The following is a 27,428-nucleotide window of genomic DNA, read 5'->3' as shown; positions in this document are numbered from 1 at the left end:
TTGTCTTAAGTTTTAACTGTACCAAAATTTTTGGCGTATCACTCAACAAATATGATTGTTTTTCACATGAGAAAACTTTGTGCAAAGCCAAAATATTCACTATATACAAATTTATTGCACAATAGTATCTCGTTGTCATTATAAAGAAGAGAAAAACTTTTAAACTGCTTTCATAGCTTAAGTGGAAAATCTAGTTACATACTCGTCTCATTTTCCAACTAAAATATCCTTTAAATCTAGAGCTAAATAAAATGAAATGAAGTATCAATAACTCATTTGACTGCAACTTGGAAAATTATCCATGTTTTCCAGGTTGAAGAAGGTGTCGGATGGCAAGATCAGTTTCGGCTTTTACTATTAACAGTTAGTTATCTAGTGTACCTGAAGAAGATATCCATGTAGCCAATCCAATGTCTGTGAAATGTGGTCATTGATACATTGACAATTCTTAAACCCTGTTCAAAGGGACGATGCACCAAAAACAAAAAACTAGAAAGTTCAACAACAGTTCAATTTTCAAACAAACTAGTCAAAAAAAAAATAGAGATGAATGAAACTACACTTTAAAATTATAACAAGTGGGGGTAGAAAATCCCTGTTAACTTTTTTCCTCTTAAAAGAAAGGTGACACCTTACTCCACACTCTTCATACCATACTAAAAATTTTAAATGCCTAAAATGATGGGGCAATCCAAGAAATTTGAAGCACAAGCCTAAAACATCAGATGGTGCTACGAACAAAGGTAAATCCATGAAATTATCTTGGAGAATGCTAGATAAAACAATCACGAAGCCTCCTCTATATATACCAATGGACTTTCTAGATTTGACCTACTTTCTTTATCAGATATCTAAGAGCATGTTCACCCAAAATATGATGGTTATAATGCTTATGCCTTCACACCCCACACGGTCATAGCCGACTATCTTTTCCTACTAAAACTGGTTTTACATAAAATCTACAGATACCTCAATATGATGTTATATTGCACTAGACTTAATACATAAAAAGTTTTGATAGAAAATGGCACATAACATACAAGAGGATACAAGCATATGTTTCATCCTAACAACCAATAGAAACAAGCTTGAAATGGCATACCCATGACTTGAAAGAGCAAAGATAGTCTTGAATGGTCTTCAAGTTGGTTATTAGACTGTCTGTATCTTGTAATGAAAAATTAAAAAAACAATTGATTTTGGTTACAAATTCTTCACAACATGAAATAGAAAAGTCAATCAAGTAATAGTTGATTAAAGGAATAAACAATAAAAGTATAAGTTTTTGTGTACAAGTATACAACCTAATGATTCCATTAAAAAAAACATAATTTTTGAGTAAAGCTTATGAATAAAGTAAAGCGATTTTTGAGTTCCTTTTGTACATATAACTGGAATGATAATGTGAGGACCCTACTTGCTGTAAGTTTTGAATTGGTCCATCTAAAAAAAAAAAAAACTATATAGAATAAGTACAGTACAAGCTTTGCCAGAAGAGGAGGTTGAGAATTTTGCTAACCTGCAATGGATTTGTGGTAGGGAAGACAATGTTCTCTAGTGATCCATTCCAACCAAAATTGGATAGCATAAAGTTCACTAGCTTTATCCCTGGAGTTACTTTTAGCATCTACAGTATCTCATTCCTTCTTCCCAGCTTTGAACAGATCATCATGAAAAAGAAACAAAAAATAATAGGCTTAAAATCGTATAAAAACAGCTCAACCAGGAGATGGCAGATTTAGGGCTACACCATGACAAAAATAATACAAACAAACAAACAAACAAACATGCATATAAAAATCTTCTTTGGCCAAGAAACAAAGTAACTACTTTTATGCTCATCCTAAAATTCAAGCAAGTCCCAGAGGACAGTTAGATTTTGTATCTCCTTCCTCACCTCTTATTCTCTTTTACCTTTTTTTCTTTATTGGTTTAGCACAAAATTTTTATTTTTACTTTTATTTTTTAGCCAAAACAAATTTTTTATATTTAGATACACTTAAAATGCATTATCGTTTATATTTATATGCTTCACAAAATTTCAAAATTATTTAAGGCAACCTTCATATCTATGGTTGCAAGTAACCTTTCATTGAACACAAAGGAAATGCCTTGCTCAATATAGTAGAGAAAGCATTATTAAGAAGAAAGTATGTATAGCATATCAGTTTATGCTAATCATGTAGCATAAAAGATAACTACTATTTGTAGACACCATTTTGGTCAGACCCATACCAATTAGAGCTTGGTTCCATGGGGTCTAATTCTTCTAGCTTAATTTTTTTTTTAATTATTTAATTTTTTTTTGGGTTAATCTTACTTATCTAATTTTGTTTTTATCTAATTTTGTTTTTTTATTTAATATATCTTTTTTATTAGATGTTAAAATAATAAAAATGAATAATAATTTTGCCGTGAATTGGGGTTGCTAGGGTTGGAGTTAGATTTAATCTGTCTAAGGATTGATTTCACGTTTGCTGATAATATGAAAATCCTATTCAAAAGGGGAGTTAGGGTTAATCAAAACTCTTATGATTTCACCCTATAAATACCTATGGATTAGAGAAACACAAATTACACACAAAGTAGAAAACATATAAAAAATTAGAGAAAAATAAAACAACACCTATGAAAAGCAGTTAGAAATTTGTTGGAAGGATTTTAGGGTGAAAAAGGAAATTTTTTTGGAAAATTTTTAGCTTTTCAAGGAATTTTTTTAGGCTGATTAAATTTTTTTGGTGAATTTTCTAGCGTCGATTGAATTTCAGCGAAGTTTTGGCCACATTCCCAAATTCTGGCAAGCTTCCTAGTTTTTGGCAACTACTTCCTAAAAATTACTGAACTTTTTGGCAAACTTTTAGTGAATACCTCAGATTCCGAAAAGATTTTCCAAAATCCAATGAAATCCAACTTATGTTCTTAGGGGGTTTTAGAGAGAGAGGGAGAGAAAATGGGGTGAAGAGAGAGAGAGAGAGAAGAAAGAGGATGTCTGAAGGAAAAGCCAAGATTTGGGCTTATATACCCTCTGGTAATGGCGTCATTTTGGCATTAAGAGACCCATTAGGATCTATACGTTTCCATTAGCGCGGCCCATTTTTGACTCACGTTTGACCCATGTACCAACTGACCCCTTGAGTCGAGCTAAGTCACCAAGCCATGTTCCCCGAGCAGCTTTTCATGCTTGGAGCCGAGCTGCGCCAAATCCTCTAGCTGAGCCATTTCAGTTTTTTGCTATTTTTTATTATTTATTTATTTTTTTGTTTGTTTATTTTTAGGGATATTTTTGCATGATTAATTTTAGGAAAAAATAATTTTTTTTTAGAATAAGTATTAATTATTCAATGATGGAATTTATAGAAATTTCAAATGGTAAATTCTTAAGAAATCTTTAGGTGAAAATTTTCTTTAAATTTGTCACAAATGGTGGAAGAATTTAAATGAAATTTTAAAAAAAAAATTTTGATCTTATTTTATTTTTGAAAATAAAAAAAGAAGAAAAAAAGAATCTTTAAATAGGCCCAAATGGTGAAAATTTTAAAAATTCTGAAAAAGAAAATATTTCTAAATTGACTTAAATTGTGAAAATTTTAGAAACCTAAATAAATAAATAAAGAGAATTTTTAAATAGGCTCAAATGGTGAAAAATTTAGAAATTCTAAAAGGGAAAAATTTCTAATTTGGCCCAAATGGTGGAATAATTAGATATATTTTCAACAAAAGCCAAACAAAAAAAATCTTTCCAATAATGGAGCCTCTTCAAGGCAACAAATGGGATCCTTGAATACTCTTGAGATGAGAAAATATTTTTAAGAGTTCTACTAGATTAATGGAGAACCTTAAGAATTATTTCTAATATTCAATATTAAATTTTAAAATCATTAGAACCATGACCTTTTAAAAATAAAATGGGACCATCCTTCAGTGGGCATGTGAAAGTGCTATAACCTTTTCCACATGTAAATGAACTCCTGAACCCTGTTCTGGTTTGTAGACTCGAACCTATTCTTTTAGGGACCCTTAGTTAAGCTTAGGAGCTATTTAAGAGGATAAATTCCTTAGGTAGCCAATCACTCCTAGTAAAAAAGATTTTTGGTGACTCCATTTTGTTAAGTCTAGTTATAGATTTACAATTCTGTATGTTATGACAATTTGGCAACTCCACTGGGGACAGCCATAGAAAGTCAAGCCATAAACTTTTAACTTTATCTTATTTTTTGGTCTAATGGTTTTAAATTATAATAATTTGTGTTATTTGTTTACTAACATTTTCGTCTTTTTCGTCTTTTATTTTTGGGGCACGAAACTTATATGTTTCTTCACACACACTATCACATGCATTTGCATTACATAAGCTCTATACCCAAGCTCTATCCCTCTTAGGAAGGAGTAAAATACCTACATTCTCGTGAGATGATAATCTCTGTAATAGCTAGTAAAATACTCTCACTTAAACTGAATTATTTTTATTGATAGCTTGTCATGGGTGAGGATTGGATTGCCTTACTAGTTTGTGATAAATGATGATGTAAAAAAAAATTTGGGAACCTTTAATGGTCAATATCAATTAACCCTGCATATAGTGTACACTTAAGAGGCCACCCCTAAGATAAAGCCCTTCCTACCTAGTGATAGATGTAACCTAAAACTAGGACACAATAAGGAACAATTTGTGTGATATATTGCTTATCTAATCAGTTTATTTGTTTGACTTTGTGCATCACATTATCAGGCATCATTTTCATTGTCATAGGAAATATTATGCATCTGCATCATTTTCATATTAGATTTCATCCATGAAAATGTACATTTTATTCATGCATAAAGCATAACATTTTTTATAATAATTATGGTATTCAAGGTTTAAGGATAGCTCCACTAATCAAGAATCTCACATAATCAACTCACCAATACAATACAAGAGCTCAAGCTTGACAAATGGAACAAGAAAATTTCAATCATTTTGAGAGAATAGAGAAACCTTAAGAGAAGCTAGAAGAGGAGTTGGGTAAGATTTTGGATGCCTTGAACAAGTTAAATAAAGGGAAGGGGATAAAAGAAAATACTAGCCAGCATGATCATCCATTATAAGAGGTGATTGACCCTGTGTACACTCTTGATCTTGGGCCGTAGCAAGCCTAGTCCACACAAGATCCACCACCACAGTAGTTTACATATCCAATAGTGTATACATACCCTAAAATGCCATTAGCTTCAAATCCAAGGTAGTACTAGAGTTATGTAAATTCTATCTTTACCGAAAATGTAGTAGAACTAATACCAATCGCTAACTTGGATGATCTAGAAAAGAAAAAAAGCTAAGGCAAAAGGAGAATGAGGCTTTACAAGGCTCAAGAGCTAAACAAAAAATGAACTTGTTAAAGGAAAGGTTACGAGCAGTGAAAAGAATTAGTTTCTATGGTTTAGTAGATGTTGCTAGGCTCTGTTTAGTCTCAGATATGGTTATTCCTCCAAAGTTAAAGGTTTCAAAGTTTGAAAAATATGAAGGCACGAAGTGCCCAAAGACCTACATTACCATGTACTATAAAAAAATGGTTGTTCATGCTAATATGAAAAGCTATTAATGTATGTATTCCAAGATAGCTTCACAAGCTCTACTGCTAGGTGGTATGTCTAGTTGGACAATACCTATTTTTGTTCTTAGAGTGATATGGCCTATGACTTCATTAATCAGTACCGACATATCATAGATCTAGCCCCTGATTATCTATCTTTATAGAATATGAAAATGAAAGTGACTGAATCATTCAAAGAACATGCCCAAAGGGGGAGGGACATAGCTACTTAGGTGCAACCTCTTTTGCCTGAGAAAAGGACCATAATGCTATTTTTCAGCACTTTGAAATCTCCATATTAAGAAATATGATAGGGAATGCAATAAAAAATTTTACTGACATGGTGATCTTAGGCAAAATCATTAAGAATGCCATTAAAAATGACAAGTTGAAAGGAGAAAAAACCAAAAAGGTGCTAGAGAAAAAAGAGACTAAAATTCAAGCCATGAGCTTTGACAAACAGTTTAAGAGATATCAACCCTATCTACCATAGGGTTACTCCCCATATTATCCTGTTGTGATCAATACCTTATCTTACCTATACCAGCTAACTCCATAACCATCTTATCCATCAACATACCAGCCCATTTTTAGCCTCTAAGCTTTTATACATAGCCTTAACTTCAATCTCTCATAAAATCCCAGATTCATCCTGCTAACCTAACAAGTGATTCATGAGAGCAATGAGCTACTTGAGAAAAACCCGTATTTGACCTAATCCTTATGACTTATACAAAATTATATTGAGAGCTCTATAATAACCATTTGATTGCCCTCAATCGTCTGGAGCCACTTAAGCCACCCTATTCTAAGTGGTATGATCCTACAGTTCACTATGACTACCACTATGGAATTGTCGGTTATTCCATAGAGAATTGCATTGCCCTAAAGCATAAGGTGCAATGATTAATCAAGGATGGAATGATAAACTTTGATCAATGAGGGGTAACAACACTTAACGTTAATGGCAATCCATTGCCCAATCACAATGTCAATGCTTCAAGTGAAAATCAAGAACGAGTGTTATTTTAAAAGACTTGGTGAGCTTTGATGAATCAAGGGGGCAAGATGTTAATAAAAATTATTCACCTGATTACATAGGGGCATAATTTTAAGAAAGATAAGGCTGGTTGAAAGTTGCTTGTCATTCTAGGTTTTTTTTAAAAGTAATGTTAGGAATTCTTTCATGTAATAAGATTTCATTTGTTATCATTTTAATGAAAGATAAGTTGATGCATTTCATTACATTTTCTCTTTCATCCTAACCACTATTCCATACTTTGTTATTTTCATATCTTTTAATTACTATTCTTGAATTCATAATGATAAATGTTTAGACAATGATAACAATAATTCTAGGATTTAATTTGAGAACTCATTTACATTGATTTGAGAAGATTATTTGAAAAAAAAAAAGTAAGTTGCTGGCAAATGTGAAATAGATATATCTTGAAGATGTGTAATCATTTATAAAGATCTATGAGCTTGTTTTTGTTCAATAGATAATTTTCAAGGAAAGCATTCATATTTGAGATAAAAAATGGTCATATTTTCTTTACCATTCAAAAAACCATTCATTGCTACCCTTTTGAACTTACTATGACTTCTTTTGTTAGAGAACCTCGACAAATGATCACTTTCCACACTAGGGGTAATTTTTGAAAAAAAAAGGCAAGAGATCGCAAAAGGTCTCAAAGATATGAAAAAGAGAAAAAAAAGTAAAAAAAAAAGAGAATGCCACACATGAGTTGGGGCAAAGTAATGAGAATCTTTTTGTGAGGAATAAAATGAGTGAAAAAGGAAAAAATAGTGAAATGATGTGGAATGGGGCAAAATGCCAAGTTGTTTCAAATGATGAGAAATGATCCATTGGCTTTGAGCCCTTTAAACACATGTTTTGAGCCTATTTTATCAATTTCTTTCATGTTCCCTCACCATGGGCTATATTACAACCTTTAAAAGTCTATTTGAATTAAATATGAGTGCTCAAATTGAATGATCATATGTTAAGTTAAGGCATGCTCATGATGGAACAATGGAATCATGCTACATTGCTCTAGAGATTAATGTATGAGAGATATCACTAATGGATGGAAAGAAATGAAAAAAGGAAAAAAAAGAAAAAATGATGAAAAAAGAAGAAAAGGGAAAAGGGAAAGAGAAAAAAAAGAAAAAAAAGAAAAAAGGAAAAAAAAAGAATAAAAGAAAAATGAAAGAATGAAAATGAAAAAATAAAAAAGAAAGAAAAAGAAGACTTAAATTAAAAACCCGAAAAGGCGATTTGGGTAGAAAAGTTTTTGCGTTGAGAGTTGGATAAACGATCACATGGATGGAAGGTCAAAGATATTTAAAGATCTCTCAAAGTTGGGGTAAAGTTTACTGAGCTTAAAATGATTTCGAAAATCAATGAAATAAGTTTTTAAGAAAAAATGCTAGACTAATATTAAGAATTGCCTAAGTATTAATTGTTTGGACATTGTCACACTATTCAATACCATCCTTATTGATATACTTTGAATTTGTTCATTTGCCTATTTATTTTTACCAAATTCACTTTTCATTGATTACATTTCTCTCAATTCACCTTATGCTATTTTATTGTTGTATCCTCAAAATAAATCGAGGAAATGTATGAATGCATTATACTTGGCATGATTTGAAATGATGATGAATGAATGACAATGTGCATAAAAGATTCTTGCATTCTTTTGAAAAGAAATCTAGGATAATAGGGGATAAAAAAATAAATAAAGAATGGCAGAAACTTGAAAAGGTCATTTGAAAGAATACATGGTAAGACCAAATGATGAATATGGTGATGGATTGGTCAACATAACTTATGAAATGTGATCAAATGATGAAAATGATATGGATCAATTGATAGAATTCATTTTGAAATTGCTAATGCTGAGAAACCTCTGAGTTGTGATTAATATGAATCGATGGATGAAACTTGCTTTGAGATTGCTAAGAAGCTTATGAATGGTGAGCATGTGATGAAAATAATGAGGATCGATTGACAAAACTTATTCCAAAGTGTTAAGAAGCTAAACAAGGAGAAGATGTGAGATGATGGGATTTTGAGAACCATGTTACCACATTTAATTAAAATTTTATGACATTGACATATGCATTACAGGCATTGCATTTACCTTATTGTTTAAAGAAAATTTAAAACTTTGGTTTGCTAATACGCTTACATCAAGCAATGGACATATAAATCATGATTTAGAATATGGCATTTATAGTATTATGAAAATCTAAACAGTTATATTTTCATCATTAAAAAATATTTGCATCATTATCATGACAAAGTTTTGATTTGGATGAAAGATTGAAAATTTTAATGGCAAGAAATTTTGAATTTTTTTAAAGAAAGACTAACATTTACATAGCATGTATTATGCATAGCTTGCATTACATGTGAGAGTGTCCAATGCATGAAGCAGAAATATTTCAAGATTTCCCATGGAGAAGATAAATATGAAAACTTTCCAATGAAAGGATTTCAACTTCTCATTTGAAAAAAAAAAGCCTCTAAGATAAGATTCTAATCCCTGAAAGAGGATACTTCTCAGTATTAGGAATGATTTGTAAGACCTTCGAGCATAATCTCTTAAAATTCCTTCAGACACGACCTATGATTCCTTTAGACATGATTGTTGATGAGCTTTTATTTTTTAAAGTTGTTATGCCTCTGTTTAGAATAGCCTTTTATTTTTCAAAGTTGTTGAGCCTCTATTTAGAGAAGCCTTTTTTTCTTTTAAAGTTGTTGTGCCTATGTTTAGAAGAGCTTTTATTTTTCAAAGTTATTGTGTCTCTGTTTAGAAGAGCCTTTATTTTTCAAAGTTGTTAAGCCTTTATTTAGAGGAGTTTTTATTTTCTAAAGTTGTTGTGCCTCTGTTTAGAGGAGCCTTTTATTTTTTAAAATTATTATGCCTCTGTTTAAAGGAGCCTTTATCTTTCCAAAGTTGTTGAGCTTTTGTTTAGAGGAGCCTTTTATTTTTTAAAGTCGTTAAGCCATTGTTTAGAGGAGCTTTTATTTTTTAAAGTTGTTGAGCCTCTATTTAGAGGAGCATTTTATTTTTCAAAATCGTTGAGTCTTTGTTTAGAGGAGCTTTTATTTTTCAAAGTTGTTGTGCTTTTGTTTAAAGGAGCCTTTTTATTTTCTAAAGTTGTTGTGCCTTTGTTTAGAGGAGCTTTTATTTTTCCAAAGTTGTTAAGCCTCTATTTAGAGGAGCCTTTTATTTTTCAAAATCATTGAGCCTTTGCTTAGAAGAGCCTTTTATTTTTCAAAGTCATTGAGCCTCTGATTAGAGGAGCCTTTATTTTTCTTTTTCAAAGTCATTAAGCCTTTGATTAAATGAGCATTTATTTTTCAAAGTCATTAAGCCTCTGTTTAGAGGAGTTATATTTATTATTTTCGAAAGTTGTGAGCCTCGGCTTAAGGGAGTCTTGTGTCATTTAGTTGGTTCAAGCATTTGGTTTTGAAAAAATTAAAAAAAACAAAAGAAAAGAAAAAAAGTGAATGCATTAAGATGATTTTCTAAATATTAGGGGTGTTTACATCTTTGCACAACTCCTGCTTCATAGGAAATAAGTAAATAGGGGCAGCTGTAGACACTCATTTTGGTCTAAACCCATAACAATTGGGGTCTGGTTTCATGGGGTCCAATTCATCTAGCCCAATTATTTTTTTAATTATTTTTAATTAACTAATTAAATATTTATTTGAGTTAATCTTACTTATATGATTTTGTTTTCCTCTATTTTTGGTTTTCTTATTTAATTTATATTTTTTATTAGATGTTAAAATAATAAAAATAATAATAATTTTATTGTGAATTAGGGGTTGGTAGGGTTGGAGTTGGATTCAATATGTCTAAAGATTGATTTCATGTTTTTTGATAATATGAAAATCCTATCCAAAAGGAAAGTCAGGGTTAATCAGAAACTCTTCTAATTTCACCCTATAAATACCTATGGATCAGAGAAACATAGATCATACATAAAGCAAAAAATAGATTAGAAATCAGAGAAAAATAATAAAACACTCACAAAAGGCAATTAGAAATTTATTGGAAGGATTTTGGGGTGAAAAAGGAAATTTTTCTAGAAAATTTTTCAACCTCGATTGAATTTTTTGGTGAATTTTCCAGCCTCGATTGAATTTTTTGGAGAGTTTTTGGCCACATTCTCAGATTTCAACAAGCTTCCCAGTTTCGAGTGATTACTTTCCAAAAATCGGTGAACTTTTCGATGAACTTTCGACGAATAACTTAGATTTTGACAAGATTTTTTAGAATCTGATGAAATTTAACTGGTGTTCTTAAGGGATTTTTAAGAGAGAGGGAGAGAAAAGGGGAGGAATAGAAAGAGGGGAAAGAGGAGGTCTGAAGGAAAAGCTGAGATTTGGGCTTATATACCCTTTAGAAATGGCATTATTTTGGCATTAAGAGACCTATCAGGATCCACATGTTTTTGTTCGGGTGACTTGACCCATAGTGCTAACCCACTTTTGATCCGCATTTGACTCATGCACCAATCGACCCCTTGAGTTGAGCCGAGCTACCAAGTCACGTTCCCCGAGTCATTTTTCGTGGCTGGAGCCAAGCTAAGTCAACTCCTCTAGCTGAGCTACTTCATTTTTTTGTTATTTATTTATTTATTTATTGTTTGTTTGTTTATTTTAAGGGGTATTTTTGCATGATTAAATTTAGGAAAAAAATAAAATTTTTGAGAATAAATATTAATTATCCAATGATGGAATTTATGAAAATTTTAAATGATAAATTTCTGTAAAATTCTTAAGTGAGAAGTTTTATCTGAGTTTGCCTCGAATTGTGGAATGATTCAGATAAAATTTTAATAACCATAATTGATATTTATTTTCGAACAAAAAAATAAAAAAATCAAAAATCAAAAAATAAAATAAAAAATGTTAAACTTTTGAAATTAAATACAAATTACCCAAGGATGATATTCTTAGAAATTTCAAATGGTAAATTTCTAAGAAATCTCTAGGTGAGAAGTTTTCTTTAAATTTGTCCCAAATGGTAGAATAATTTAGGTAAAATTTCAATAAAAGTAATTATATTCTTTTCCAAATAAAAAATTTTTGGTTGAAAATATTTGATAATTATCCAATGATGAGATTCTTAGAAATTTCAAATGGTAAATTCCTAAGAAATCTTTAGGTGAAAATTTTCTTTAAATTTGTCCCAAATGAGGGAAGAATTTAAATGAAATTTCAATTAAAAATAATTATCATCTTATTTTCTTTCCAAAAACAAAAAAAAAGAATTTTTAAATAGGCTCAAATGGTGAAAAATTTAGACATTTCGAAAAAGAAAATATTTCTAAATTGACCCAAATGGTAAAAAATTTAGAAACCCAAATAAATAAATAAATAAAGAGAATTTTTAAATAGGCCTAAATGGTGGAACAATTAGATATATTTTTTACAAAAACGAAACAAAAAAACTCTTTCCAATGGTGGAGCCTCTTCAAGGAAACAAATAGGATCCTTAAATACTTTTGAGGTGAAAAAATATTTTTAAGATTCTACCATATTGATGGAGAATCTTAAGAATTATTTCCATTATTCAACATTAAATTTTAAAACCATTAGAATAATGACCTAAGGATAAATTTAAAATAAAATGGCACCATCCTTTGGATGGGCATGTGGGGGTGCTATAACCTTTCCCATATGTAATCGAACTCTTGAATCCTATTCTAGTTTGTAGGCCTAAACCTATTCTATTAGGGACCCTTAGTTAAGCTTAGAAGCTCCTTAAGAGGATAAATTTCTTAAGTGGCCAATCATACCTAGTAAAAAAGATTGGTAGTAACTCTATTTTGTTAAGTCTAGCTATAGATTTACCGATCTATATATTATTGTTAACCTTGAATTGATCTTTCTTTTGAAATGACAAAACATTAAAGCTAAATAAACTTGATCAAGATTTTGAAAAAAAAAAATTTAATACATGTTCTTAAGTTTTATATTTTGGTACTAAATAAATAATATGATTTTCAAAGTTTAAACAAACCTTTCTTGGTGTCATATTTCTCAAACCAAATCTTCCTTTATTTGAGCTTAAATGAAAGTCCAATTGTTGCTTTTAAAGTGAACTTATTCATTTTAGACTTAATACAATTTTTATAATATTGGTTTTGAGAAATAGATTAACTTAGGAAAATTGCTTTACAAAAACAAAGTTTTCCAACATTGAACTTCTTTTATTTTTCTGTATAAATTCTCAAGGTTTTAATATTTGAGTTTTATATGGTTGGAAAGTTCTTTAAGTCTACTTTCTAATGGATTAAGCAAAATGAAATAAAATTTTGAATTTTTACTAGACACACTGTAGTTGTCTAGAAAACTGCACAAAGGGTAGATTTGAAAATTCACTATAATTCATACATAGTGAATTAAGTGGTGAACTTTACATGGATAGAAAGCCCTTTAAGTCTAGTTTCTAAATCTTCAAACGTTTTGTAATTTGGACTTGCATAACTCAAGATATGATCAAATTAGTAAGTAGAGTACAGAATAGGAGACCACCACCCAGCTAGACAGGATCAATCCCTCTAGATGGGATCGATCACTTTTTTCATACAGAATCATCGCCTCCCTCAATTTTCCAGAAAAGGGATCCATCCCCCACATAAAGGATCGATCGCCTATGGTAAAGGATCAATCCCCTCTTAAAGGGATCAATCGGTTGCTCAAACAGAATGGCCCCCAAGTCTGAAAATCCAGAAAAAGGATCGATCCCCCCACATAGGGGATTAATCACCCAAAGAATAGATCAATCCCTTCAAGCAAGGGATCGATTGGGTAAAGCTTTTTAGGTAAAAATTCGTGCCTTCTCCAACATGATCGATCAGTTATGGGCGTAAGAACTCTAACGGCTACTTTTTGGTGCTTTCAACAGGCATTTCTTCACTCCAAGCTTCCCCAACGGCTAGCTCTTCAATTTCTATATAAATTAAGCACTCCAAAACACCAAGAAGTAGAAGTAATCAAGAGAGCAAAAGCCAATAAGCTACATTTTCATTCTCTCAAATAATCAAAAGTTTTTAGAGCTTCAAAGTCTATGTCTTTGTATTTATTGTATTCGAACTATTTTTGTTGTTCAGTCATCATTCTCTTGTCTATACCATTGTGTACTTCAAATTAGAAAACATCCAACCTTTGAGAGGTTCTTAGAGTTTGCAAAACACTTCATTTTTCTATTTTGTGAGTTAGTATAAGAGGGAGGATAGCCCTTAAGAGTATATTGTGTTGAGTTTGTAGAGCTTAGAGAAGCTTGGTTATAATCTTCAACACTTATAGTGGATTGAACTCCTTGGCAAGAGAGGCTATGGGAGAGGACATAAGTGCTTAAGGAATGATCGAACCTCTATAAATTACGGTGTTATCTTCTCTATCTCAAACTCTTATTTACTTTCAATTATTGTGTTTAATTGTTTAGCAAAATTTATGCTTGTTGAATATTGTTTTTGAAAACTTCATTAAAACCAATTCACCCCCCTCTTGGTTTATTCCAAATTTATAAAGCTAACAGTTATGACACTATTGATATTTTGCAATATGATATCAAGATACTGTATGACAGGCTAGGGTAGTAGCTTTGGATGAAGGATAAATATGAAATACAAAATAAAAGATTCAAAGATTAAGTTGACAAGATATATTATTGGATTTGGGAAGTTCAAAAGCTTGTACTTCTCCCACCCCATCAACAAAGTATGGTAATGACAACATTCTAACCTACTTTTCTTGGATAATTATGCACACACCATCTTACAAGCAAAGCATTAATATTAGACCCCACAAACTTCTATTAACTAACATCCTATTTCAAACAAAAAAGATACATCACCATAACTAAACCTAGTCCAAGTTCTTATAGAGTAATTAGTGATCCAACCCATAGGTATCATTGGTAAAAAGAAAAAAAAAGTTAAAGGAGAAGAAAATAGAAAGAAAACTTATCAATAGCTTTTGTCGATAGCTTTCTGGGATAAAAAAAGAAAGATAAACTTTAAAAATCACTTAAGAAGAAGATTAAAGAAGAGATAAGGCAAATCAATCTTAGAAATGACTGATTAATATAAGATTTTACTTAAAACTCTTAGAAATTTCAAGTTTTATGCAATTTTTTAAAAATTTCAACATATATTTTTATATTTTTCAACTTAAAAAATATTTCAGCTATTTTTAGATGGCAATTTGACGAAATTATGGGTACCAATGGAAAGGTCTCTTCAAGACCTTTTTAATGGTATGTGTAACACTTCATTTAGTTGAGTAATTTAGGAGAATTTAGAATTTCAAATTTGTGATTTTTGGGTTTCTAACAATTACAGACACTCGACTTTGAATTGTCAAAATTCCTTACTCTGGTGGTCGATTTGGCTGAACTTTAGGGCCTTTTTATAGTACAAAAAGTGAAATTTCAAGTGGAATAATTGGTTTGTTCAAATGATTTATAAGCTAAGAGAATGGAAGCCCTAAAGTAGGCTTCATGAATCTGAAACCCAAAAAATCTGGGGCTATTTGTAATAATTTGTTAAAATTTGGCCATCGAAATTTAGGCTTTTGAAAATTATTTTTATTGAAGCAAAACTCTAGGTTATAGTATTACATCTTTACTTTAAATTCGTGCTTCCCTTTGTCATTAGGAATTTTAGGATGTTTGAGTTTCAATGGCTCAAAGTAAGCCAAATGATCACAAAATATGAAAATTTTAACATTTAGAAATTCTCTTTTTTAATTATTTTAGAAATTATTTTCAACCAATATTTGATGTATTTAGTTATAAATTACTTGAATTTTAGTTATATTATTTTTAATGAATTTTTATTTATTTTAATATATTTTTATTATGTTAATTTCATGTTATTAGTATTGTCAAAAGGTTATCAAATTATATTCAGATTTACAAAAAGATAATTACTATTAAATGTTAAAAAGTGAATATTTGTAAAAATTTATATTGCTATTAATTTTTTATATTTTAGTCCTTAATTTCATATTTATACTCAATTTTAGGCATTTTACTATATTAAAAAAGTTTTTGTTTTATATGCTAAAAAAATATTTTTAAATAGTTTTAAATTGTTGAAAAGGTTACCACACAACTCAATTTGCTTAGGGTGACCCACAAAAGGTTTGCCTCATTAAATTTATGCTTTTGGGTTGAATTTTGATTTTTGAATATTTCTTGAATTATTAGGATATTAAGAGAATTGACTGATTTGCTGCAAAGTTTTAATTTAGCATATCAAGTAAGTGACTTTTATGTCCCTAACAATCAGCCTTAATATATTTAGAGTTGAAATATATAATATATATTGTTCTATCCATTTGTTTTGTAAATTGGGTTGAGCATGCTGTGGAGACCCACAACAAACTATAAGGTATCGTCCGATTTGACTCGAAGGTTTCACGATTTTATCCTACAAAAGGCATCTCACAAGTTTGAGTTTAGATCTCTACATATATATCATACCATATTCATACATTTTTTCAATGTAGGATTGGGGCAATTACAATCTCTACCTTTAAAGCTTGGCATCTCTATTAAACCGAGTTAAACCACAGGACTAAAATGACACTAGATGTTAGGATTTAGTGACTCCTAGAGCCTTATCGTGTAGCACTTAATGACTCCCCAGCCCTACTATATAGCACTTAGTAACTCCCACGATGTAGCACTTAGTTCTTACTGACTAGTAACCGTTCTGATACTATTTGTGGAGACCTACACCCAACCTGTGAGGTATTATCCTTTTGATATGAAGGTCTCATGATTTTGTCTCAAAAAAGGTGCCTCTCAAGTTTGAGTTTAGATCTTTACATATATATCATACCATATCCACACATTCTTTCAATGTAGGATTAGGGGCATTACAATCTTTTCAATTTTAAAGCTTGACGTCCCTATCGAGCTGAGTCCAACCACAGGACCAAAATCACACCAGATATTGGGATTTTAACGATATGACCTTATCGTGTAGCACTTAATGACTCTCATGGCCCCACTGTATAGCACTTAGTAACTCCTATGATGTAGCACTTAGTTTTTGATGACTACTAACCGTTCTGATACCATTTGTAAAGACCTATATCCAACCTGCGAGGTGCTGTCTACTTTGATCTGAAAGTCTCATGGTTTTGTCCCACAAAAGGCACTTCATACGTTTGGGTTTAGATTTCTACATATATATCATACCATATCCACATATTCTTTCGTTGTGGGATTGAGGGCGTTACACATGCAAAATATATATATAATTTCTTTGTTATGAGTTTGGAATATGGTTTTATATTATTTTGTTTTTCAAATATGATTTCATAATAATATATTTATATATCCATCATTTGTTGGAATATGAAATTTTGCTTTAGAATTATTATGGAATTTACTTTGTATGGATTATATTTTGAGAAAATTTAAAACTATTGAATTTGTATATGTTGGGCAATATGAAAATATATTTTGGCTTTTATCTCCTAGTATAACTATGTTCTGACCTTGCCAATATGGGTTAATTGTTGGCTATGTCGATATGTATTTTGTGATATTGATATCGATTTCGAGCCATATCACCAATTGAGAATAGTAATTTTTGTTTACCATGCCATTGGTGAAATACTTCTATCCCATTGCACTAAATGAGTTGCTATGATTTTTGTTCTATCCCATTGCATTAACAGGTTAATTATGATTGTCAGTGCAACGATCTAGTTACTTCTAATATATTTCTATCCTATTGCATTGGAGGAGAAATTCTGATTTTGACCTATGCCATAAAGGTTAAGTGTGATCATAGTATGTTACGGGAGACTAAATAAATTTATAATTTTGTGATATTTGATTCTATCTTGTGATCAGAGAATCTAGTTTTAAGAATATGTTTGTAAATACAAAATTACCCAAAATATTTTTAAATCATTTAGTTAATGTTTTGGCGTAAATGTTTTATGGCATGCTTAATCCAACTGAGGGGATGTCAGTTATTTGCTGAGTCATTATACTTATTCTTTTATTTTTCTTTACTTTTTCAGATTTCGGTGTTTTTGTCTTGGGAGACTTAATATTAACAACTACTTGGATTAGTTAGATTAGCATTTATCTTTAGTTTGGTATTGCTTTCAAAGATTTGTTAGTAAGAACTTTAGTATATTCAACCAACTTGTAAAAAGTATAATTTTGTAGACTTGAGATTCTATAGAGTATTATTTTGGAGATTATTAGAGATTTTGATTTAGTTTGATATATGTTGCCTTGCATGCAAGTGAGATTCATCTCACGAATATGCGACATTGTTACATTTTAAATCTTTGGGTTTGGGACATGACAGATTAGTGGTATCAGAGCTCAGGTTTGTGATTCTAAAGATTTTGAGTTACTTTATTCGATTAATATGAATGTATTAGTTTTGAATTTTTGTACCAAAAAAAATTGGATTAGTTTGATAGGGAGTATTGGTGGTTGTAAGTGAAATGATTTTGATGTGAATTAGGTGAAAAGGATATCTTAAGCTTAATGATTATTATGGAGAATGATTTTGATCTATCAAAAGTTTATAAGTTTGAAACAAATTAGATTTTTTATCCATGGAGATTTTGGTATTTTGTGATTTTTTTGGATCCTAGATCTCTTAATCTGATTGATTTTTAGACATTAGTTTTGAAATTATGATGAGGAGAAAGTTTAGTGAAGTTGATTATAAGTAATGATAAGTTGTAAGTGATTTTTGTATGAAAATTTGATAAGATAGTTACCTTAAGCTTAAGTTGATGGTGGATTTTTTTTCTTTAGAGATCCTAGTGAAATGAGGTTGAAATTTTCAATTTTTGGTGGTTTGTTTTGTGTTTGCCTATGGATTTTGATGAATCTTTAATCATGATATTTATTATACCATTAGAGCCAAAATATGAAACATTATATAAGCGATGAAGTGATATGCCTTTAAATGAAATGACTTGGTGGGATTTTTATATAAATTGGATACTTTAGCTTAAAAGTTATTGTAAAGAATGATTTGGAACTTTTGAGGTGTTATAGTATTGAAGTTAAATTTTTGATCAATTAAGATTTTGAAGTTTTGTGATGAATTTTTATTGAATTTTTTTTTTATTATGGATACAAATTATTTCTATCAAGATAAAGTAGGAAATTTTATATTGATAAGAATTTATATGAGGCTTTGAGATATTTATTATTATTAATTGTAAATTTTCTTTATGGACTATGATTTTTAAACTTCCAATTAGAGCCAGTAAAAATTACGATGCAAATGAGGATTTCAATAATATTAGTGTGATTTTGATTTCAATGAGTTATATATAACTTGATGGTAGGAATTGACTTTTTGAAAATTTACTAGAATTAGATTATTATATGGGTTTGGTGTTACAATTTTAGAATTTAGCTTAATGGATTTTATTTATTATATTGTATTGGTGGTAAATAGCATTATATGCATAAATAAGGACATTTCTTTATATTGATATATTTTATTTTATTGGAAATTATTTATCCTTGATGACAAGAGTTAGAATCTTATGTGATTAGCCTGAAGTGTGAAAAATTACAATTGTACTTGAAAGGCAAATGATTTATTAATGGTCATGTGATAAAATAATGATTATGATTTTTTATTAAGACATAATATGAGTTTGTTTGAGTAATGTTAATAAAGAATATCAAATATTATGGTATAAGACATGTTATGATTCTTGCATGAAAACTAAAGTTGCAGTCATTGAAAAATGTCATTTAAAAAAAAAAAGTGGATTTTGACTGAGTATTAAAAAAATCGAAATTATGTTTTGCTAAGATTAAATCGTTGTGAAATAAGCATAGAGGATATATTGGACTACATGGAAATTTTGGAATATTATGATGCTATATGCCTATAAGTCTGGTGAAGATTTTGATTGTTATTTGATAATTGGCTCATAGAAATTGAAAACTATTTAGATATGAATTTGGAGTTATAGTGGGTATTCAATGGACTATGTTGAATTTGTCTACCAAGGAACTTAAGGTATGATCTATAGCATTGTCTTGATCCTCATTACAATCTATGATTATATTGATAAGAAATATTCTGTCAATCAAAAGACGAAATTGCAAACTTGATTATGTAACTTGGTGTTCCAAGGAATTGTTTGAAGTTGATCTTTCTATTTTTACTTTGGAATGGTTGGAATTTGAAATGGTCAATGTGATTAGGTCATGATTATAATTTCAAATTCAAAGGCAATAGAAGAATTGATGAATATTTTTTTTATGGAGATTACATTTTTCATGGGCTTATGATATATTTTATGTATAAAAACTACATGTTATAAGTACAAAGAAAGACTTTTATAATAATATGGTCAACTTCAAAGATGATTTTGTTATTCGATAATTTTAAGTATGGATGTGATTTCGAAGAATTTAAAAAAATAATGATATGAAGTGATATATTTGGGTGGTTTTACAATTGTACTTTTGATATGAATTATACTCTTCAAGTATATTGATTGAAATTATGATAAAAAGATTCCTCGTCATAAATAGATTTTTGATATTGACTTAAAACTAATAAATAATATGCTTTTTTTAAAGGAAAATTTGAGATATTAGATGGTTATAAGCCTGTTAATGGTGAAATGGATATGTGGAATCTGATCATTAAAATTTGGAAAGTAATAATATGTGAACAAGGAGTTGTGTCACGAACTCAAAGTTTTATGCTTAGATTTTTGTGTTGAATTTATGGATACAATGAATTGTATTGGTTTGACATTTATCATAATCTTACAATGGTTAAGTAAAAATTTTATGATAGGAGAAAAAAGGAATCAGTATATGATGTCCTTAAGGTAGATAATTGGTGATGTCATTACTAAGATTTAAGGATATACTTGGACATGTTAATGAGAATGAATTAGAAGCTTTATTGTAAGAGGTATGATAGATAAGTAAATAGTTGATTAAAGGAATAAATAATGAAAGCATCATTGTTCATCCAAAATCGTTCAGTATGCAAAATCTGGTTGACCCAATCGATTGGGTACCAAAACCAATCGATCCCTTCTATTGTAACAGTAAAAAATTGAGTGAAATTCAAGAACCAATTGATCCCCTATCAATACCAATCAATCCTTTTGCCCTGAACAAGCTCCAATAGCTAGTTTCAAAGGAAAAAAACATAGTTTTTCATTTTCCAAGCATTCCCAACGGCTATTTCCTCAATTCTTTTATAAATTAGGCATTCCAATACATCAAAAAGGTTAATGAATTAAGAGAGCAAGATCTAGTAAGTCATATATTCATTCTCTCAAAGAAATTAAGAGTTTTAAAGCTTTAAAGTCTATATCTTTGTATTTGTTATATCCAAATCATTGTTGTTGTTCATTCATCAAATTTCTTTCTATTTTATTAGGCAAACATTCAACCTTGAGAGGTATTTTAGTTTGCAAAAATCATTTGGGTTGTTTTGTAAGTAAGAGGTGATGTATTGTTTTGATTGTGTAAGGGCAGAGGTTTCTATTTCCAGCCTTAAAAAGAACAAGATAGGGTTGTATTCTCAATTGAAGATTAGTGGATTGAAGTCTTGTTGTGGACAACAAAGAAAGATGATGTAGGTGTCTTATGGAGAATGATCAAACCTCTATAAATTCTTGTGTTTGATTTCTCTATCCCTATCTCTTTACTTTGATTATAGTTTATATTTGCTTCAAGTTCATCAATTTATTATTATTTGCATCATATTTTGATATTGGTTTTAATCTTTCATTGAATTATATTAAAATCTATTTTTAGGAAAGAATTTAGAGAAATTTAATTCACTCTTTCTTGGATTACCATTTCACCTAAAAAACTAACAATTAGTATTAGAGCTTTGGCCTCTTTTTGTATGTTTAACCAGTTTGAGTAAAGATCTTATGGTTCACTTTAGGTTCTAAGATGGTGAGGAAGTCCTTAAAACTGCCATGATAAAAAAATTTTGAATTTTGTGAATAGAAAATAAGAATGAAGATGTTCATAATGTCACAAAATTTTGGAGCTTGGTTAATGATAAAGAGAAGGTTTGGAACTCCTTTAAATGATACAAACTATTTAAGGTAAATAATGGATGATGCAAAGGCCAAGTGCTTACTCTATGGAGCTCTTAACTACCACAACTTCAACTTGGTCTCAAATTCCTACACTTCAAATGAGATATAGAGGAAGTTGGATGAGCTACATGGACGATAAATTTTCAACCAACATGCATCATGTCTCATGGCTATTGAAGAACCGAAGGTAACTTCTAACTCTTGTAATTCAAACTCTTATACTTTTGATGAGTTATAAGATACTTACAGTGATTTAGTAATTAAGTTTGAAAATATGATTTGAAACATAAGAAAATTATTTCAAAATTAAAAGTTGAAAATGAATTTAGAAACCTCTAAAAGTAGTAATGAATTTTTAGAAAAAGAAAATTTTGATTTGAAAAATAAATTTAATGAGTTGATGAATGAAAAACATAAGAGTGTCAATAATTAAAGTGTTAAAGTGATTAAATATATTTTTTGTCATTTTTATGGTCATGCTACACATACTTATCCCATAAAGAGAAAAGTTCCATGTAGAATTAGGCAAGAATGGGTTCCTGAAGGAATAAGAGACTTGGTGATTAACTCTCAAGGACCTAAAGCAATTTGGGTACCAAAAATCAAATGAAATAGTCTCTTGTAGGTGTGCTACACCAAGAAGCTACAATGTGATATTTAAGATTGGAACTCCAAACACATAATGGAGATATAAACTTTTATGAATTTGAATTTGGTTACCTATTCTTGATGAATTCTGAGTGCTAAATTGTTATATGCTTTATTGATAGTCTTGATTGATTCTAAATTGTTTTGAAGGAAATACATGCCCACATATGCTTGTTGATATTATGTTTAATGCTTGAGATATATTTTATATATGCTTGATGTGATTAATTGTGTGCTAAATTATTTTTATATTTATGCACAAACTTAGGGGGAACACGCAAAGCTTAATGAATTTGAAATATTATGTTTTAATGATTTTTGCTAGAGTCAAGCCTTAAAATAAGAAATTTTATTTTAATGAGTTTTAAATTGTAAAATGAATTTAAATATCTTGAATTTAATAATTTAAACTTGCTCAAACAAAGAAAACTTGATAACTTGCAATGGTTTCAAATTTTCATAAGTGCTACATGCAAGTTTTAAAGGATTTTAGAGTTTAAAATATCAAATCTTGTTTTTGACCATTTATGGGCATAAAAACCATTTGCATTTTTTCAAAGTGTGATATAAAACTTTTCTAAATGGATTGAAGAGCTTAAATGTGAGTTTAAACATTTTTGGCTATCTTAATAGCCTTTTTCAAAGAAATATATGGTTTAAGAATTGACTTTTTGATTTTCTTGTTTCTAAGGCCAAGTGGTCACTTGGAAAACTTTGTTTTCTCATTTGAAACTTGTTGAAATGGTTAAAGATGGTTAAAAGTGAATTTGACTAGTTTTGAAATTTATTAAGGTATTTTTCAAGCAAAAATGGGTTTTAAAGTGCAAAAAACAAAATCCTAGACATAATAAGCTTTGAATAGATTATGCTATTATATTTTGCATAAATATATTTGTTGGAATGATTTTGGCATGATAGAAATGATTTTTATGATTTTTTATGCATATTGATTTGTGATTATTGAGCATGCCTATGTAACCATGATGTTTGAAATTGCTCCACTTATTGGTAATGCTTGGATCTTGTGAGATATTATTTAAACTTGATTATTTTATTCGCAATTGTTTTAACTTTTGATTTGTGATTTTAAAATTTGATGATCATTTTGCACTTAAATCACATATATTGATGTTTGATTGTTCATCTGTTAATTTGTTATTAAATAGTCTTGAAATATGTTTTAATTCTTTGTCTTTATTAATTCAAGATTTATTTCTTCTCATGTTTTGATGAATTGATGAACTTCATGTGCTTAAAAGATATACATTGATTCTTTGTTCATCTATGTTTTTGGTCAAGATATGTGCTCATATAATGATTAGTTCAACTTGACCTTAATATTTGTGATTTAAAAGTGCTTAAATTATTTATTTCTTAGTTTGTGTTTTTAAATCGATGAACTACTTGTTTTTAAAATGATGTGTTGTTGGTTCATCTATTATTCTTGTCAAATGTGTGCTTATATCAATATGATTGAGTTTTACTTGACATACTTGCAATATGAATTAAGTGAGTGATTTTTTTATAGTTTTTATTTTTAACTTAAGTCATTGTCTATTTTAGCCTATGATTTGTGTTGACATTTTTTTTTTTTGAATGATGAATTCTTTTTAAATTTGTTTGGATGATAAATATGTCTTCCTTGAGTTTTCAATTTTTACATGCCTAAAATTCATCTTGACATATTCTTAGTGGTTTATTCAATATACATCAATATTAAATATGTCTTCTTTGTGTTCATTATTTTTAAATAATCTAGAAAGGATTCATGTTTTGCGTATTGCTTGAGAACTTTTGCTTTAATGCTAATATTGAGTTATTTGATGTTTGATTTGATACATGACCTTTAAGATAAGTTTATAAAATATTTTTGATGAAATATATCTCTCTTGCAATTAGCAACTTGTGCTTAGTGAATAAATTTTCTTTTACCTATAATGACTTAGAATATGGAATTCATTTCTAACAATTGGTATAATTTTTATCAATTGATTTTTTTGATGCTTCTAATGAAAATCTTTTGTCAAAAATTTTTTTAAGTCTATGCAAGGAGAACTTGAAATGAGCATGAATGGGTCAATATTCTTTTTGAAGTTTCAAGTATAGTAAGTAAAGCATCTTCATCAATCAAGTCCAAGTACATCAAAGATTTGCTCAAAATATTTGGAATAAAAATTCAAAACCAAATGAGCACATCAACATAGCATGATAAGGATAGAGGTAATTGTATTGACTTTAGGCTATATATCTATACATGCTTGCTTTGATTGTGTGCGAAAATGAGATATTTTGCTAGAACATATGAACACATTGTACAAATTAATCACCAAGTCACTTGGTAGATATTGTTTTAATATTCCTAAAAGCTTGGATTGATTAATTCACCTTCATTGATATTCATGCCTAGTTCTTAATTATTTTGATGAGATTAATAGTTTTTTTAATGCATAAATATTTGTGTGAGATGAATCTTTGATCATGGATATGAGTTGAATAAATTGATTTTTAGATCTTCCAATTGCTTTGACTCATGAATTATGAACTTACATTTTTGAAATTTTATATACATGTTCAGTGATTGAGTCCAATAAGATAGCATGTAACATATTGTGTCTAAAGGTTTGCATTTTTTTTTTGTATATTGCTATATGTGATTTGAAATGTTTCGGCATATGCTTGCATGATTTTGATTGAAATATATATTTAGATACTTGCATATGTTTAGATTAAGTTCATTGCTATGCATTGAAATAAATAAGAATATATTTGAATAATTATGCTTTCATTATTTTTTTGTTATAGCATATGTGTTTATCATGCTTGAAAAATTATGCCCGTATAATTCTTTGCTATAACATGATGATTGAATTTTTTTTTCGATAGGATATGCTTATAAAAGAATGTTATTATGCATGTAGTGATTTAACTTTTCATATACTTGAAATATATTGTGATCTTTGAAAGTTTCTGAACAAAATAGCTAACAATTGGTATCAAAATTACTAAACAATTTTTTAACTTTCATGGACATTTGTTTATGTGCCTATCTTTGATATAGTTTGTACCTTTTATGCAAAATTGTGTGTGCTTTAAATTGATTACTTCTTATTTAAAGAAAATCTTAGAATACAAGTTTGCTTGGATTAAAATACATTGTTTTGTGATAGGAATTGGTATGCTTTGATGACATATCTTTAACAATTGGTATCTTTAACATTTGGTATGAGCTTAAATATATGTGCTTGGATTTATATTTAATTGCTATTTATATTTTATGTTCTAAGCACATCTACAATAATATTATTTTTTAGTAGGTTGCACATCATTCATAATCTTTTACTCATAAATTTTATGTAGTAAATTTGAAGACTTGTGTTAAAATGCTAAAATTGGATACATTATAATGATTTTTTTTGCTCTTGTGTTTGAATACAGGTTTTTGAACTTGATTGTGAACATCACTTGATTACATGCATTCAAAAATACCCTTAATATTATTGGTATCAAGCATTTTGTCCCATGCCTTGAATTGATATCTCTTTCTTTTGTTATGACAAAAAAAAAGAGAGTTTATGGATATTTATTCTTGTATGCTTATAGCAATCGGTATATGAGCTTTAACATTTGGTATAAAGAGCTTAAATAAAAAGGGAAAGAAATATTTTATGAATATATTTGTTAATGATGCTTTTTTGTATTTATTTTCTCATTAATATGCTCATGCCTTTTTTTGCCATGACAAAAAAGGAGAGAAATTATCATATGAATAAATTTGCTTGTGCTTGACATACATATGATTATGCTGATTCGATATACTTGAATAACATATATTTGTTAAGTTATGTTGGATTAGGATGCCTAAATTGAGGGGGAAATTCGACATGTATTGTTTAAGGGGGAGTTTTTTAAAATGTTTTTTAAAATCTTAAATGTTTCAAAGAAAATTTTTCATTAAGCAAAGTTATCTTTATATTTTATCATATCAAAAAATGAGAGATACTTAGCCTTGAATTGATCTTTAATTTGAAATGATAAAACATTAAGCTAAATAAGCTTTATTAAAATTTTGAAAAAAATTTATTTAGTACATGTTCTTAAGTTTTATTATTTTTGGTATTAAATAAATAATTTATTTTTCAAAGTGTAAACAAACTTTTCTTTGTATTCATATTTCTCAAACCAAATCTATCTTTAAAATTTTTTTATTTGAGCTTAAATGAAAGTCTAATTGTTGTTTTTAAAGTGAATTTATTCATTATGGACTCAATAAAAATTTGATGATATTGGTTTTCAGAAATAGATTAACTTAAGAAAGTTGTTTTACAATAACAAAGTTTTTCAATATTGAACTTGTTTTATTTTTCTGTATTAACTCACGAAATTTTAATATTTGAATTTTATATGGTTGGCAAGCTCTTTGAGTCTACTTTCTAATGGATTAAACAAAATCTAAATCTAAATTTTTTAAGAAATGATTTTGAATTTTTACTAGACACTATGCAGTTATCTAAAAATTGTATAATGTGTAGTTTTGAAAATTCACTATAATTCAAATACAATGAATTAGATGATGAATTTTATATGGATAGAAAGCCTTTTAAGTCTAATTTCTAGATATTCAAATGGTTTTTGATTTTTGAGTTGTATAACTCAAAATATGATCAAATTAGTAAGTAAAGTGCAAAACATAAGGCAACCAACGTCATTATTCATCCAAAATTGTTTAGTACGCAAAATCTGGCTAACCCAATCGATTGGGTAACGAAACCAATCGATCCCTTTTGTTGTAATGGTTAAAAATTGAGTGAAATTCAAGAATCAATCAATCCTCTATCAATATCATTCGATGCCTTCATCCCAAACAAGCTTCAACGGCTAGTTTCAAAAGAAGAAAATATGGTTTTTAATTTCCCAAGCTTTCCTAATGCCTATTTCCTTAATTCCTCTATAAATTGGGCATTCCAACACACCAAGAAGGTTGATGAATTAAGAGAGTAAGATCAAATAAGTCATATATTCATTCTCTTAAAGAAATCAAGAGTTTTAGATCTTTAATGTTTTTATCTTTG

At 29.1% G+C, this 27,428-nt stretch overlaps 1 pseudogene; it reads right to left on the bottom strand.

Moving 5' to 3' along the window:
- Window positions 1-372: 372 nt before the first annotated feature.
- The window catches only part of LOC149516932 (uncharacterized), a 60,523-nt pseudogene continuing 33,467 nt past the window's right edge, over window positions 373-27,428 (bottom strand).

The sequence above is a fragment of the Durio zibethinus genome, chromosome 9 (genome assembly GCF_047325235.1).
Source record: "Durio zibethinus cultivar Kanyao isolate XHJ-2024 chromosome 9, ASM4732523v1, whole genome shotgun sequence".
Classification (NCBI taxonomy): domain Eukaryota; kingdom Viridiplantae; phylum Streptophyta; class Magnoliopsida; order Malvales; family Malvaceae; genus Durio; species Durio zibethinus.
This window is presented reverse-complemented; position numbering and strand designations above follow the sequence as displayed.